Source organism: Macaca mulatta, chromosome 12 (assembly GCF_049350105.2).
Source record: "Macaca mulatta isolate MMU2019108-1 chromosome 12, T2T-MMU8v2.0, whole genome shotgun sequence".
In the NCBI taxonomy this organism is placed as follows: Eukaryota; Metazoa; Chordata; class Mammalia; order Primates; family Cercopithecidae; genus Macaca; species Macaca mulatta.
In genome coordinates, this window is record NC_133417.1 from 53,262,341 (window position 1) to 53,280,538 (window position 18,198).

At 34.7% G+C, this 18,198-nt stretch overlaps 1 protein-coding gene across 15 annotated transcripts in view; it reads left to right on the plus strand.

Annotated features, from left to right (window-relative positions):
- MBD5 (methyl-CpG binding domain protein 5) overlaps window positions 1-18,198 on the plus strand; it is a 509,020-nt gene that overhangs the window by 265,021 nt on the left and 225,801 nt on the right. For 5 of the 15 annotated variants that reach the window (XM_077956507.1, XM_077956512.1, XM_028830579.2 and 2 more), the window contains one exon: window positions 15,015-15,107. The gene's annotated coding sequence lies outside the window, so the exon portion shown is untranslated. 15 annotated transcript variants of the gene reach the window in all.

Below are 18,198 nucleotides of genomic sequence, written 5' to 3' on the forward strand. Positions count from 1 at the left end.
TTGCAGGTGTCAGCCACCATGCTCGGCTGTCTTCTGACTTTCAATTATTTTTTTGTTTTCAGCCTCATAGGTCTCTACTAAAGTTCATTGTATTTTGTGTTTCCAATTTCCCTGCCTTTCTTGGATTCCTACAGCAGGTTGGCCCCTTCCTCACCTTTTGTCCCTTCCTCTACTGCTCTTCTTTATCCCTCACCACTCCTTCTGATTTCCTTCTTTCTGAAATTTTTTAATTCCCTTTTCCACAAACAGATAGCCCTTTATTCCTTTTCCTTATTGTTTGCTATCCCTTTAAAAATGTATTTATTTACCAGTATTTTAAGGAGATCTCAAGAGAGAAAAGATAGGAATATGAGCTCAGCCTCATATCTCATATCTCACTCTCATAACAAAGACCCATCTTAAGAGCTTTTGCTGCCTTTATTTTTATTGTTAAAATATGGAGTCTGTAATTGATGTTTCAGTTTCATCTTTAGAGAATGATTTTTAGGCTCTAGGTAATTTTATTTACGTTCTTTATCTTTAGTCATTTGTTCCTAGTTTTATTACCCTATGATTAGTGGCTGGCCTATAAAATTTTTAATTTTTGGAGTTCAGTGATGTTTTCTTTGTAGTACGGAATATAATCAATTTTGGTAAACATTCTGTGGACATTTGAAGAGAATTACATTCTCTGTTATATACAAGGTTAGGTACATCTGTTATGTTGGTTAATTCTTTAATTTACTTGTGGATGTTTGATTTGTAAATGACTTTTTGAAAGAAGTTATTTTCCCAAAACAATTATTTCCATCTCTTCATGTTCTCCTTGAATTTCAAATAGCTTTTATTTTGTATTTCAGCACTATGTTATTTCTAGTATAAAAGTTCATAAAGTACATATCCTCATTGTGGATCTATACTTTTTAATCACTTTAAAATAATTCGTTTTGCCTATATAATACATTTTGCTCTAATTTCCATCAGTATGCTATTGATGTTTCCACTCTGCCTTTTATTATTTCTACTTTTTTAATTGACAAAGAAAAATTGTATATATTTATGGTTTTGAAATATGTATACATTGTGAAATGGCTAAATCAAGCTAGTTAGCATATGCATTACCTCCATTTTTACCATTTTGTGTGATGAGAACACTTAATATCTACTTAGCAATCGTCATTGTGTCATAATACACAATATATTTGTATTAACCACAATTGCCATATTATGCAATAGGTCCCTTGGACTTATTTTTCCTGTCCAGCTGAAATTCTGTACCCATTGACCAGCATCTCCCCCATGCCCTCCTCCCCTCCAGTCTGTGGTAACCACATTCTATTCTCTGCTACTATGAGTTTGACTTTTTTAGATTCCACATGTAAATAAAATCATGCAGTATTTGTCTTTCTGTGCCTAGCTTATTTCACTTAACATAATCCCTCCAAGTTCATCCATGTTTTCACAAGTAACAGGATTTCCTTCATTTTAAGGCTAAGTGGTATTGTCTTATGTGTTCATACACCGTGTTTTCTTTACCTGTTCAACTGTTGATGGACACTGAGGTTGATTCCATATCTTGACTATTAGTTGTATAATGCTACAGTGATCACTGGAATGCAGATATATCTTTGAAAGACTTATTTCATTTCCTCTGGATAATACCCACTAGTGGGATCATGTACTAGTTGTTTTTAAGTTTTTTGAGGAACTTCCGTACTGTTTTCCATAATTACTGTATTAATTCACATTTCTACTTAGTGTACAAGTGTTCTCATTTCTCTACATCCTTGCCACTACTTATCTTTTTTTTTTTTTTTGTAATAGCTATTCTGACAAGTGTGTAGTGATATTTCATTGTGGCTTTAATTTGCTTTTCTTTGATGATTAGTGATGTTGAGCATTTTTCCATATACTTATTCACCATTTGTATGTCTTCTTTTGAGAAATGTCTATTCAGGTCCTTTGCGCACTTTTTAATCAAGTTATTTGTTTGCCTCTTGTTGAGTTTTTTGTGTTCTGTATATATTTTAGATATTAACTCCTTATCAATTGTATGGTTCACATATATTTTCTTCCATTCTATAGATTGTCTCTTCACTCTATTGATTGTTTATTTTGTTGTACAGAAGTGCTTTTTAGTTTGATATAATTCCATTTATCTATTTTTACTTTTTGTTGTCTGTGCTTTTTGTTTGCATTTGCCTGATATATCTTTATATATCTTTGTATTTTCCTTTAGTTTTAACCTTTGCCTAGAAATTGCTAAGGTGCAAGTATCATAAGCAACATAAAATTCCATTTTGTTTCCTAGACAAGGCTGAAAGTAATATATTCCTAGACAAAGAACTGAATGATCTCACTGTTATTGTGAGAAAAAAAAACATATTCTCATTTTATGCTATTTTTTACACTTCTTTTTAGAAAACATTTCTCTTTCTTTATTTATTGTCTCATCTCCTACTGAAATCACCTTTGCAAAAATTATGACAATGAGAGAAATCTGACAGAGCTGACTCCATCATGCTTCCAACCTCACAAAATGCCTTTGCTCATTCCTGGGCATCAGTCAAACTGTGCACTAACTCTGGGAGGAATTTAGTTTACAGTTTAACTTTAAAACAAAGATGATTAACAGTCCCTCCCTGAAGCTAACCCCCACTTTGCTTGGGGATTGAAACTGCATTTGTAAAATTAGCAAATTGGCCACACAGTTAAAACTATGGTTCAAGAGTCATGTAGCTGGAGGTCACAAGATTTGTAACTCCCCACTTGTTTCTGTATATAACATCATTATGGTAAAACTTAAGACTGGTGTTTGAGGTATTTTTCAGACCTTGCATTCTGATGGCTGAGCTGGCACCATCCTGACCAGTAACCCCTACCAAGAAACTGACTCAGCAGGTTGTGACGCCCCCACCCTCAGGAATAGAAACAGCACAAGAATACAGCTTCGACCCCGTGTGATTTCATCCCCAACCCAACCCATCAGCATTCCACATTCTCTAGCCTCGTACCCACCAAACTCCTTGAAAAACCCTAGCCACCAAATTCTCCCAGGAGACAGGCTTGACAATTATCTCCTGTCCTGCCACTGGCCTGCCTTATGATATTTAAACTCTGTCTTTGCTTCAACACGTCTGCTGTTCTCATTATATTGGTATTTTTGGGCAGCAGGGAAGAACCTAGTTGGGCAATAACAATACATGTACTGGAAAGTGAGAATGCTTGGATTTTCCTGTGTCCCTTATTGATATGGGAAGTCCACTTTCATCGTTTGTACTTTTCAATGCCAGATAATACTTCTTTGCTATTTTATTTTTCTCTTCCTTTATTCTGCTATATCCATCAAGTTTTTCTTAATCTTTTTCTATTCTGGTTCTCATTTGGAAGTTTTATATCATATTCTTATTCTACTAGTGCTTCATTTCTCTTTCAGTGTCAAGAGCAAAATTGTCTAATACTTTCCCATGTGTACAATGAGACATTTAACATGATTTTGCTTTCTCCTATTCTTATCCTCACCCCCGACACCACCACACAGACACACCACTATTTTAAAAAAATTATACTCTAAGTTCTGGGGTACATGTGCAGAACGTGCAGTTTTGTAACATAGGTATATGCTTGCCATGGTGGTTTACTGCACCCATCAACCCGTCACCTACATTAGGTATTTCTCCTAATGCTATCCCTCCCCAGCTCCCCGCCCCCTGACAGGCCCCGGTCACACATCACTTTTGTTGAAGTAATCTCAACTTTTAACTTTGGATTAATGTTGCTTATTGTTTTACACTATGTAAATTTTGTTATTTGAACTTAGGCATAACCCGAAATTTTACTGATTTTGTTGCTAATACTCCTTCATAGTTAAAACATTTTGCATTTCTTAAAGTCCTAATTTTTTAAGAAGGATGGTAAAATTTCTGGGTCCTTGCATGACTATGAAATACTTAGTGTCTTTGGAAATGAACGATAAAGCTAGGCTGGGTTTAGAATTCTTTTATAAAAACATTTTACAGTTAAAAATTAATTGAGTGTTTTCCTTTTTGTTTTTCTTTTTTCTTTTCTTTCTTTTTTTTTTTTTTGATGGAGTTTCTCTCTTGTTGCTGAGGCTGGAGTGCAATGGCATGATCTTGGCTCACTGCAACCTTCACCTTCTGGGTTCAAGCAATTCTCCTGCCTCAGCCTCCCAAGTAGCTGAGATTACAGGTGCGCACCACCACACCTGGCTAATTTTTGTATTTTTAGTAGAGATGGGGTTTCATGATGTTAGCCAGACTGGTCTCGAACTCCTCAGGTGTTGACCTCAGGTGATCCACCAGACTTGGCCTCCCAAAGTGTTGGGATTACAGGTGTGAGCCACTGCACCTGGCCTGTTTTCTTACATGTAGTTGTGTGAGAGAAATCTGATGTTAATCTGATTATTTTTTTGTTTTAGATTATGTGTTTTCTTATGCAACCCATATGATTTTGTTTTCCTTTATTCTTTAAATTCGTTAAATTTATAAGCATCACTAGGTTATTCTAGTTGTCTTTTTTGACTGCATTTGAATAAGTCCTTTGAGTATGAAAATTTATAAATTTCTTTATTTCAGGAAAATTCCCAGTATTAGTTCTTTGATTATTGCTTCCCCTCCATCCATTATCTTCTCATCTTCTCACATTTTTATTACTGGACTCCTGGATTTGTCTCTCTATTAATCAGGGTTCTCCAGAGAAACAAAATTAGTGAGATGTATGTAGAGAGAGGGATTTATTTTAAGGAATTGTCTCACAGGAGTGTGGGGTGGGCAAGTCTAACCTACAGAGCAGGCCAGCAGGCTGGAAATTTCTGCAGGAGGGGATGTTCAAGTCTTGTATCCCAAAGCAGTCTAGGGAGAATTTCTTCACAGAAGACCTCACTCTTTTCTCTAAAGACCTTCAAGTGATTGGATGAGGCTCATCCACTTTACGAGAGTAATATGCTTTACTCAAAGTCTACTGATTTAACCTTTAATCACATCTAAAAATTACCTTCACAGCAACATCTAGACTGGTGTTTGAGCAAGGAACTGTGTACCATAGCCTAGCTGAATTGACGTATAAAGTTAACCATCACAGCCTGGAAATCACTTTTTTTTGGCCCTTTTTTCTTTATTATCTTAGTATGAGTTCTAGGAGAATTTGTCAAAACAGTCTTCTAAAATCACCTGTTTGCTGCTTACAGCATTTATTGCTTGCTATAAATTTGTTAATTTTTATTTAAAAGTAGTGTTTTCTGATTTTATATTTTTCATAGTTCAAAGTTTTCTCATATTTTATTGAAAAAATATTTTAATTTGAAATGTTTCTTGGATATTTATATTTTTGTTTTGACTGTTTTTTAAACCTTGGCCAAGCATGGTGACTCATGCCTGTATTCCCAGCACTTTGGGAGTCCAAGACAGGGGGATCACCTGATGCCAGGAGTTTGAGACTAACCTAGACACCAAAGCAAGACTCTGTCTCTACCAAAAAACAAAAAAACAAAAAGTTAGCCAAATGTGATGGTGCATGCCTGTAGTCCTAGCCACTTGGGAGGCTGAGGCAAGAGAATAGCCTGAGCCTGGGAGTTGGAGGCTGCAGTAAGCTATGATCATGCCACTGCACTCCAGCCTAAGTGACAGAGTGAGACCCTATCTAAAATAAATAAATAAAAATAGAATTTTATTTAGAAAAATGTCAAAGCTGTGCAATATTTTTATGCATACTGTAATTAATATTATTCCACTTTTCACTTAATCAATTACCATTTGTCATAATTGGTTTATCTCTCACCATACGCATACATCACTTATTTTGCTAAACTATTTAAGAGTAAATTGCCGACCTTATAAACTTTTACTTAAATACTTAAGCATGTATCTCTGAACAAGGCCATTCATTTACATTATTTAAAATAGTTGTGAAATTCAGAAAATTTAACATTGATACAATATTAATAATAGTCTATGTTTAAATTTTTCCAGTTATTTCAGTAATGTCTTTTTATAACAATTTTTTCTCCAATCTGGGTTCCAGTTGAGAGTTATACATTGCCTTTAGTTATCATGTAAGAGATTTTTTGAAGTAATTTGCTCTTTCTTGACATAAATCTGTTTCACAAATATTTTATATGACTCCTTAGAATGTGCCTCTTCTTTTAATATCTATGATGACTTTTCTTTATTACCTTTAAAGAGTAGTTCTGCATGTTTAGTATCAAGATTTCAGAATTTGGGGTAAAAATTCTATTGGTTCTTATTTTTAAAAATTAACTGCAAAGGAGAAGAGAAAGTTTGTATTTTCTCTCATTTTGGTATACTCAGTTGTGGTACTTTTGGCTCTGTGGCTTCGGAGAACAATTGTGTCTCCCTTTCTTCAACATCACTCTTAAGGGGCAATTTTCAGTTGTCCACAGTATTTATAGAGTTATGTTAAGTCCAGTTGAGAATACAAAGTGTGTGATCTGGTTCAATGAATAATAATTATTAAGGTAAGGCAAGTAAAGAGCATTTATGAGACATGGTAAGAATTTATGGAAAGTTCAAAGCCTTGAGTCTAAAAATATGAATAATATTTGGGTGATAGGGGAAACATTCCTGATAAGAGTTTAGGATAAATATAGATCATTAAAATTTGGTCTTAGTGTAACACTAGGAAGCATATTGTAGAATTCACTCCTTTATTTAAATTTTACCAGAGAAAACACAAAGTTAAATATGTAGCTAATATATATTATGCATATAATACAAACAAATATAAATATATGAATAAATTGTTCAGTTCATCTAAGCTGTCAAATATTTCCTAAAGTTGTTTTTAATATTCTGTAACTTGTTTTTTAGAGACAGGGTCTCACTCTGTTGCCCAAGCTAGTCTATTGAACTCTTGGCCTCTAGCAATGTAGTTTTTCGTCTCTACTTTACCTGTAATTACTTAAGCAATGTAGTTTTTTGTGTCTACTTTATCAGTATTATGTACTGTTTTTCATTCATAATGCCTTATATTTGTGCCTGTTTCATTTTCTTCATCAGTCCTGCTAGAGATTGGTCTATATTATCATTATTGTCCTCTTTCTTCTTTCTTACATTTACTCTTACTTCTTTTCTCACTTATTTGATTGGGACATAATTGATTAGCTTTTGATCTTTGTTTTTCTAATTTAATAAATGCATTGAGGAAATGCTTTTTATTGTTTTAACTAATTGAACAGTTTTAATATCAGGTTAATTAAGACATAATTTGCATAAAGTCAAATCACCTTCTTAGTGTATAGTTCTGAGTTTTGGCATGTGTACACATTCATTTAACCACCACCATAGTCAAGACACAGAACCTCTGTCACCCACGAACATTTTCTTGGGTCCCTTTGTAGTAAATCCCTCTCCCAGCTTCAGCCCTTGGCAATCAATGGTTTGTTTTCTGCCCCTGTAGTTTTACTTTTTCCAGAATGTCATCTAAACATAATTACACCATATGTAGCCTTTGATTCTATCTTCTTTCACTTAATATAATGTATTTGAGGTTCATCCGTATTGTTATTATGATATTGTGATCAGAGGGCTGGTTTATATGATTCTGATTCTTTGGCACTTATTTGGGCTTATTTTGAGGTTTAGTGTGTTATCTGTTTTCATGAATGGTTTGTGTGTGTGTTTGAAAGGGATTCTCTCTTTTTTAGTACAGGGTTGTATATATAGCTGATAGAGATGCTTGTTGATTGTGTTGTTCAAATCTATTTTTACTAACTTTTATCCTTATAATCCATCAGGTTTTGATAGGGTTGTGTATGTGTATGTGAAAATCTCTCACTGTGTCTGTGAAGTTTTCCATTTCTTTGGGTAATTTGTATGTTTTTCAGTATATTAAGGCCACCATTTTAAAATCTTCATACATTTTTTAATGCCACTTTTTTCTCATTTAATGTTTATTTGCCCTAAATTCTATTTTTTAAATTTATTTGTTTTAGTCAGGGTTCTCCAGAGACAGAACCAGTAGGATATATCTAGAGGTATGTGAAAGGGATTTATTAGGGGAATTGGCTCACTTGATTATGGAGGCAGACAAGTCCCATGATAGACTGCAAGCTAGAGAACCAGGAAAGCCGATAGACTCGCTCAGTCCAAGTATGAAGGCCTCAGAAGCAAAGAAGCTGATAGTGTAATTCTCAGTCTAAGACTGAAGGCCTGAGAGCCCAATAGGCCACTGGTATCAGTCCTGGAGTTCAAAGGTTGGAGAACCTGGAGTTCTGAAGTCCAAAGTCAGGAGAAGAGTATCATGACTCCAGGAGAGAAGTGGTGAAAAATTGCCCTTCCTGCACTTTTTTCTTCCATACGGTTCCCCAAGTGATTGGATGGTGCCTACCCACATTGAGGGTGGATATTTTCCACCCACTCCACCAACTCACATGCCAGTCTCCGCTGGGAACACGATCACAGACACACTGGGGCAGCCTAGTCATCCTAATCAAAAGTGAAGCCATCAAGTTGTCGTAGCTCACACCTGTAATCCCAACATTGGAAGGCAAGGTGGGAGGATCACTTGAGGCCAGAAGTTCAAAACCAACCTGGGCAACATAGTGAGATCCCATTTCTAAAAAATGGGAAAAGTTATCTGGGTGTGGTGGCACGAGCCTACAGTCCTAGCTACTAGGGAGGTCGAGTTGGGAGGATCGTTTAAGCACAGCAGTTCGAGGGTGCAGTGAGCTATGGTTGTACAACTGCACTACAGCCTGGCCAACAAGCAAGACCCTGTCTGTAACAAATAAAAATAAAGCAAAATAAAGCAAAGCCATCTGAATTTCTCTTTCAGCAGAAAAAGGTCAGGCACAGTGCCTACTGAAACATTGAGAGTAATTAATCGTTTACCAGCTGTCTGAGTATCCCTTCATCCAGTCAAGATGACACCCACAATCCACTATCACAGTATTGCTTTGCTACTTTTCTTTTGGCTAGTATTTACTTGGAATATCATTTCCTTTCTTCTTTATTTTCATTTAGCTCTAGATGTATCTCATGTGAGCATCATAAAGCTGGATTTATTTTTCTAATTCCATTCCGATAGTATTTTTCCTTTAAGAAGTTAATTTAATTTATTATAGTTACACATTTGGACTCTTTCTTGTTTAAGAAGTGAGGTGTCTCTGTGTTGGACAGGTGGAGTGCAGTGGCTATTCACAGGTGCAGTCATAGTGTACTGCAGCCTCAAACTTCATAGGCTCAAGTGATCCTCCTGCCTCAACCTCCCCAGTAGCGGAGACTAGAGGCACATACCACCACACTTGGCTTTGGGCTCATTTTAACCATTGTATTGTGGTTTTGTTTAGTTAATTTTTCTTCACTTTTTTCCTTCTTTCATGACATCTGTTGAACTGATATTTCTCTTGGTTGCTTCTGCTTTTTTCTTTTTTCTCATTTCCTGGTTTGGAAACTACAGATTTGTATTTCTATTCTTTTAAAAACTAACTGGAAAAAAAAAAAAAAAGAAACAAAAAAATTAACCACCAATTTTAATATACATGTGGACTATATTATATTTCTCAGAGTCTAAAATCATTTACTGTATCCTTTAGTTAAACAATCCTTGCACATTTTATCTGCTGTCTTTCTTTACAGGTTTTCTAGAACTTAATTCACCTTTGTATTTTGTGGACTTTATTTTAAAAGGGACAGTAGTTTGATTTCCATCCTCACAGTTACTTCTTATGTCCCTTGCCTTCCCTCAATGTTCAGTTTTCTTTTCCTCTGCTTTTTGTTTCATTTTTCTTGAGGTGGGTATCTCACTCTGTCACCCAGGCTGAAGTGCAGTGGCACGATCACAGCTCACTGCAGCCTTGATCACCCATCCTTCCACCTCAGCCTCCCGAGTAGCTGGGACCTCAGGTGCGCACTTCCCGCCCAGCTTATTTCTGTATTTTTGGTAGAGAGGGGTTTTGCCATGTTGCCCAGGCTGGCCTCAAACTCCTGCACTCAAGTAATCCACTCATCTCAGCCTCCCAAAGTGCTGGGTTTACAAGCATGAGCCACCACGCCTGGCCTAAAATTGTTTTCTTGCTGTGAAAAGTAGTTATTTCGGCAAGCACATGTAGCAGGTAAACTACTTTTTGTAGTTCTGAAAATATCTTTATTTTGGCCTCTCTAATTAATGGTAATTTAGCTAATTTTAAGTGTTTAGGTTACAGTTATTTTTACCTCAGCAATTTGAAGATCAGACTCTAATATCTTTCAGTATCTTTTGAGAGAAAAGAAATCTCCCATTTAACTGTTGTTACCTTACAGATCATCTTTTTCTCTCTGATAGCATTAAGACTTCTTATTAACCTTGATTTTGTACTTGCTCTGTGGTGGATTGAGGTGTGGATATATTTTTATGGATTTTATATTCTCTGGATTTGATGATAATGATGCTTTTAATCTAAGGTATTCTACTGACCTTTAGTACTAGGGATATCTTAGACATTATCTGTGCAAACATTCTTATCTGCCATGGCTTCTATATTCTATTTCTAAAATTTGTTCTGTGTTAAGGCTTGTATCCTCCATGACTTTTAACGCTGTTTCAGTTTTCATCTCTCTGTATCTCTGTATCACATTCTCAGTGAATTGCTCTATCCTGTTTTCCAGTTTACTAGGTGCCTTTTCTACTATATCCTTTTCTAATATATCCTCTCTACTAGGATTTTTCTTTTTCAAATAATTAATTTCAATTTCCAAGAATTTTTGTCATTTTTTTCTGTACATCAATTCTTATATTTTCTTTTGATTTTGTTTTCAAAATTTCTTTTTCTTTTTTAAGATATTTCTTCCTTGACTTCTGTATGAATCGTCAACTCTTATTTTTATGTTTTATTTTGATTGCTCTGTAAATATATTTCCTCTTGCATTTTTTAAAAAAATTCATGCTCTTTCAATTGTGTTTGTTGACTTTCTTAGCTTTAGTTTTCCTCAAGTGCTTTGGAAATCATTTTGCAGGTTCATCCTGACAGTGACTTTTTTTTCTCTCTATCTCTATCTCCTTCTGTTTATCCCAATCACTGAGTCAGTGGGTGGGACTGGCTTAAGTTTTAGGAGCTAGGATTTGTCTGCCTCCTCTGTCTTCCTGGTTTTATATAATGGTTTATCTCCAAAAGCTTTTTTCAGCTTCTTTTCACAGTTTGGGGAATCACATCTTAGTGCCATTTTTATGCACTGAGACTTGCTCAAGTCTTTTGCCAGGTGGTTCTTTTTAATCTCCACTAACATGCAATATTAACCCTTGGTGCATCTAACTGCTACTAGACCTGGAGCTTAACTATTCTATAATGTCAGCCTTGCATACTACTTTGTGTTCGGTTACACAGTGACCCTTACTTTTAGTACGGCAGTATCTTGATTTTTTCTTTGCTATATCTCTTATACTTTATTCTTTTATACTTTGTCAATAATATATCTTATACTTTATCTGTAATTGCTGAGTACTGTTTTAAATAGAGACGTCTCTAAAGTGTCTATTGCCAGTACCATCTTGACCAGAAATCCTGTCAAAACAGTTTGCACATACATATTTGGAAATTAGGATATGACCTAATTTCTTTGGCATATATGTGATTCATCCTATTTATTTGTTTAATGCATAGATATGCTACAGCAAAACAAGAATAAGAATACGAATTCATGTTCTCGGGGCATGACTTCCAGACTCAAATTGGGTGGATTCAAATTCTGTTATTGATACTTGCTTCCTGCATGACTCATCTTTTCAATACCTTTGTTTCCTCATCTGTATTTATGACATATCTACTTCATAGACATCTTGAAAGGATTAAATAAAATCTCAAAAACTCATGTTGTTCAAGGTTAAAAAATATGTATATATATAATGTGTGTGTATATATATGTATAATTAGCATAGCAGTGTGAACCCTCAATGAATGTTAGCCATTATTTGTACAGTGGAGTTGTGTGATATACATGTTTAATGTATAAATTCATTTATAGCCATTCTCTTTTGTAAAATACATGTAGCATAATATATTTTAGACATATATATTACTATATATGATATATTAAATTGTACTTTAAAATGAAATATTATCAAGGTTGTTAAACTTCCCCTACACTGTATTTCTGTACTTTCTGGGTCATTTAAATGATCCTCAAAAGTAACTCTGACTACTGGATATTTTTTCCATATGGACTGACTTTTAAGACTTAAACCACCGCTCCCCCCCCCATCAGATGCAATTATTAGTTGTCTCTATACTAGTCAGTGTATTTTTATGTCAGGCATTGGCAATTATATAAAGCTGTACCGTACTGAAAAATCATTTGGGCTCAAAATCAGAAGATCTAGGTTCAAGTCCGGCCTCTTCCATTATCCAGTCACCTCACCTTTCTGGATGTCAGTTTCTTCACTTATAAAACAGAGATGATAACACCCACACATCAGAGTGTGTGTAAAGATTAAATGCAATAAGGTGTGAGAATGCAATCTATAAACTGTGAATCACTAGATAGTAGCTATGATTGCATGTCTTTGTTACAGCAGCTTCCTTCCATATTTATATAGTCCTATGGAAAGTAGGTAACCCTGAGCCTGGAAAGTTATTGGATCTCCAATCCATCGTGGACTTTTTGCAGTAAGGAAAAACTCTCAGTGAGAGTTTTATGAATAATGATTCTTTGGGGATGGGAGTGAAGTAGATATACATTATCTGGTATTTGTATTTGACAGCTTTAACTGCTAAGACCAAAGTATTAGAATCCTTTGCTCTTTCAGCCACAGCATACAATATTTAGCTTTTAGCAATTGGAAGCAGAAATAGGAAACCTAATTTTAGTCCTGAAGTAAGTAGAGCAGGCATTTCCTTTCCTATTCAGATAAAATTATTACATACCTGTAGTGGAATATGCTGAACAAATCTAAGAACTAAGCCATTTATCCTTCACTGATGGCCCTATTTTAAGTCACAAGAAATGTGCTCTCCACCAAAGTCCCTAATACAGTTTTCACCTCCTCCTTCACACGCAAATATAGCCAAAAGTACTCTAAATGGATCATATCTATGCTTCCTAGAGCAGTGCAAAGGTTAAAGTAAAATTTCTGCTTCTGTGAGCCCAGAAAAAGGTTAGCACACGAACATAGCCACACTCAGCTGCTTTATAAACCCTTTCTTTCTTAACTATCTTCCTAACTTGCCACATTTGATTCAAAAATCAAAACAATATTAGAAGGTATATACTGTGTATCCTGCTTTTACCCCGTTCGGCCCCCACTACCACCCACTTCTGGTCACTGTTATCGCTAGTTTCTTTTGTACTCTTCTGGTGTTTGTTTATATAAACACAAATATAACAATATAGATACAGATGTATTTTCCCTCTTCTTACACAAATGGTAGCATACTATATATACTATTTTGTCCTTGCATTTTTTACTGAATAATTTATATTGGAGTTTCGGGGATTAAATCTCCACACATGGAGAGCTTCTTCATTTCTCTTTAGAGTTGCATCTTATTACATTAGAAGTATATGCCATTGCTTATTTAACCAGCCCTTCATAAAGGAACACTTTTTTTTTTCAATCTTTTGCTGATGTAAAACCAGCACAGTAAATAACCTTAAATATTGTCATTTTGTATATACACAGGATATCTCTAAGGTACATTTCCAAAGGTATGATTACTGAGTCAAAGAGTGAATACATTTTTTAAGAATTTTCCATTATTTCAATCACCTCAAAACAACAGATAATAAGGGCATCAGGGAAGGAACCTGGTGGCCATGTTGTGCAGGCAGACTTGCCTTTGATCTGGGTATCATCCTTGACTTGGTCATGGCTTTGGGCAAGTTACCTCCCATTTCATGGAGCCTTGGTATCACCCTCTATCGAAAGTGGGGGCTGGTCCCTGTCTCAATGGAGTAATTATAAAATTAGAGGAGATAATGGCTGGATCTTGTCTGTACTGCCACCTTTAAGATGCTGGGATTATTAACCAAAAAATGGCTACAAACCTGATGCCAGGCTCACTTGCTTTTTTTCTTTCTTTTTTGTTTTTAAATTATCAGATTGTAAAATGACTTTTTCTTTCCTTTGATGTACTATTCTATCAATTTTAATATATACATAGATTTGTGTAACTACTCAGAATCAGAATACAAAATAGTAAATGTATTTTTAATTTGGATAGATACGGGCTAGTTGCTCTCCATAAAGGTTGTCTACCCACACTGCACTCTCCCCAACAATATGTGAGTGACTTTTTCCTCACAGCCTTGGCAAATGATAGAGTTGGTTATTTGTTTGCTGTCTGTTATTATAGCCTTCCCCATGCAGAAACATAGCAGCAGACTAGGGCCACAGCAGCTGTCTGGTCCTTCTTCCCTTGATTAAAGTTCCTTAAGCCACAAATCTGAAGCTTAAAAAGAAAAATAAATACTAAACAGAGGCCTCATATTTTAATCACATTTCAGAGCAGCTACTTTCCCCATCTGCTCTTCAAACAGCTTAGTTTACAGCCCTCTGTTATTCTGAATAACTGAAGGATAACTGAGAGTAGAAAAAGTCATCTCAATGACAGTTGTATACCTTTGACATGGTAACTGTTCTTGTTCACAAGTTCCAGTGCACATACAACCTCTTTTTTCTCATCTGCCTCCTACCTAATGTCAACACATTAGAAATAAAAGCTGATTAAGATCTTATCGTGTTGAATTTTATAAACATACTAAAAGAAAGAATGATATTAATAGAATTGACATGAGAAAATTGGACTAAACTGTTTGAAACATCTACTTTCTTTGTTGTAGATGTAAATTAACCAAACTTAACCAAAATATTAGATTTACAAATCTCTGGCTTATGGGCCAGATTCAGCCAACAGGCTTGTATCGCTGGCCTCACATAATCTTTCAAAATTAGGAAATATTACATTAAAATCCAGATTTTCCTGAATAATGAGAATATCTGAGAATAATATGCCCATATTATCACATCACCACTGTTAGTTGGGGCATACACTCTAATTCACCACATTTTTTTTTTTTTTTAAATAGAGACAAGCTGTCACCATGTTGCCTAGGCTGGTCTGGAACTCCTGAGCTCAAGCCATCCACCCACCTCGGCCTCTCAAAGTGCTGGGATTACAGGTGTGAGCCACTGTGCCTGGCTTCTCATTCATTACGTTTTTATACGTGATCACTTTATTCATTTTTTTCTACTTATTCTTCAGAATACTGTATAATTTAATAAAAATTTTAAAAAGTTTTAACAGCAGCAAGCACTTCTTTTTGTTATTAGTATTTTCAGATGTCCATATAGTATTTAGCAATAATATTTCAGTTGAAATAATTTACAGTTATTATGACTAAAGTGTTTGTTCTTACAGACATGAAATCTGCCATTTGATTTAGTAGTTGGATTACTTAATATAAAGCTTTTTTTCCCTTTTAATACGTGAACATATTTTCTTACCATTTTGGGAAACTGATTTTTATTACTTTCTTAATGATTCTTGCTTTTTATCATCTGATATATTGATTATTTCATAATCATGTATGTTATTTGACTTTTAATATATATCTTTTAAAAACTTTAGTTGCTGAGAAATGTTGGGCCAAGGTTCATCAGAGTTATGATCATATTTCTTCTGCATTTCGATCCCCGAGCTGACAAGCAGACTTACCATATAACTTCTCATTGATTTTAATTTTCCAGACTTTGTAGATCCCTGTTTATTTAGGTGAGCTGTAATCACTTTCTTACCCTACTCCCTACACTCTCTGCATTGAAATCTATCATTTTATAAACAAAGATTGCAGATGATGGACATTGCTTTCTTTGTTAACACTGTACCAGAACTATGATGCTTTGTTTATTAGCACAATTAATTAAGGTTTGCCTCTGTTTTAAAAAAGGAATTAATTTAATCTGGTCATACTCATTTTTAAGAAGCAAAATTATTTTTATGACTTGTTCTTTGTTATTATTATTGTTGTTATCTAAGAATAATTGCTGCCAGAACAAGGAATCTAAATGAAATAGGAACCAAAGACTTATAGTAAAGGAACCAAAGATTTATGGTAAATAGTAGTGGTACGTTTAGTGGGACTTAATTATGAAAAATATTTAACAGAAGGCTATTTAAATGCAAGTTATAATTTTAACTGTGGGAATAATGAAGAGCAACAAAGGATAAATGACACTTTAATTTTCATTTTTGTAATTTCTAACAAAGTTGATGGTAATGCAATATGACATCTTGCCCTTATTGTTTACCTTTCTATTATGGTTTTTAAAGAGGTTCTTGTTTTTTGCAAAAATATTCAGAGGGTTTTTTAGTTTTCCTAAAGGTGTCTCCAGTCACTAATGTTTATATTATTCTCCTTTCAAACACCCATCGAATCATGATCCTTGCTCATTTTCTTTATTTCACTATCCAACTGCTCTTACTGGCTTTGTGATGTGAGTAGTGTTCAAATATAATTTTCATTAACTCCATGAAATCCCACATCTTTCCCAATATTGACTTTGAGTAAATTTGCATATTTTTATAGGCATAGATAGCATCCCAAAAGAACAGACATGTTTACACCATCCAATGATTAGAGAAAGACTGACCAACAAAACTTTTGTCATGAAGAGTAAGAACAGGCTCTTTAGTGTTGAGTAGGGAAGGATATTTGAGAAGGGCCCAATTAGTGAGTGATGCATGTATCAGTCAGTTTTTTATGTTGTTAGAACTTTTGATTGCGTAAAGAATATTCAGGTAATAGGACCTCTCTCCTGTTTTGCCTTCAGTCTTCCGAATATGGGAATTGTCTTAGTCCATTTTGTGTTGCTATAACAGAATACCACAGATTGCATAATTTATAAAGAAAAATGTATTTTTCATGGTCCTGCAGACTGGGAAGTCCAAGGTCAAGGGGCCTACATCTGTTGAGGACCCACTTGCCATATCATCCCAATGGCCAAAAGCAGAAGAGCAATAGAGCACGTGTATAAGATAGAACAAGAGAGGGTCAAACTCACTTTTATTAACAAACTCACTCTCACAATAATGAACCCAGTCCTATGATAACCACATTAATTCATTTATGAGGGCAGAGCCCTCATAACCTAATCACCTCTTGAAACTCCCACTTCTCAACGTTGTTGCATTGGGGATTATGTTTGCAACGCATGAACTCTGGAGGACACATTCAATCTATAGCACAAACGGTGAATTTCTGGATAGCAAGATTCTGAAGCTTTTCAAGTTTATTATAAATGCTTTCTCATCTCAAATAACTCATCAACTATGGCATTTTTTAAGTACCATAAAAGTGTGTGTTATGTTGGTGTGTGCATGTGTATAAACTTCAGACCTTTAAAAAAGTTATTTCTTCACAGTAATAAGATGGAAATTCATTCATAGCATTGACTAAAGTGGGCTGCCATTGTTGATAGTGACATTTATTTAGCATGAATAATATTCTACTATCCAAGAAGGATATTTTGCTATGTCATAGATATGAAACAAAAGAACCTAGCGCCAATTGATTCACCATTATATTATAATAGATGCTCCAAAAAAAAATACATACCAAGGGAAAAAAGCCCCGATAATTGGACTAGGTGAACCATAGGTGCAAGTAACTACTCAAAGCAGGGGTTTGTTTAGTGTAATCTATTACAAGATACTTTGTTAGAAGTAGGTCTTGAAGTAGAAATAATAAAAAGGAAAAAAAAACAGTAATCTAAAAATGAAATGATTAAATGTTATAAACACTAAACAGAATTTTTTAAAGGCTGATGCTTATGGTTCAAAGACTTTTGAATAATTAAAGACCAAGACTTTTCTATATTTTCTATATGTTTAGTAAGTTCTGTAATTAATAAATCTTATCCTACTCTGAAATGATCTCTCGCATCTGAATTTCCAGAGGCTTCATTTTTCTGTATTATATCTTTGACAAATAATTTTGTGCAGACCCTGAACAACTCTTCTGCTGTTTTCTGAAACTATTTGTTTAAATCTCATATGGTTATTGAACTACTTTTGTGCTAACAACTTCCCAAACAAACTATAAGCTTCCTATAATCCTTCATATTTCCTAAAATTCATTATAGTGCCTTGCTAATAGCAGAAATGGCCAAAATAGTTTTTTGATTTGAATCAAGCTGATACAAACTCATTCTTTTACACAATAAGTAAAATTAACTTTACTCTTATTTAATGTATAGTACATTTATCTCATA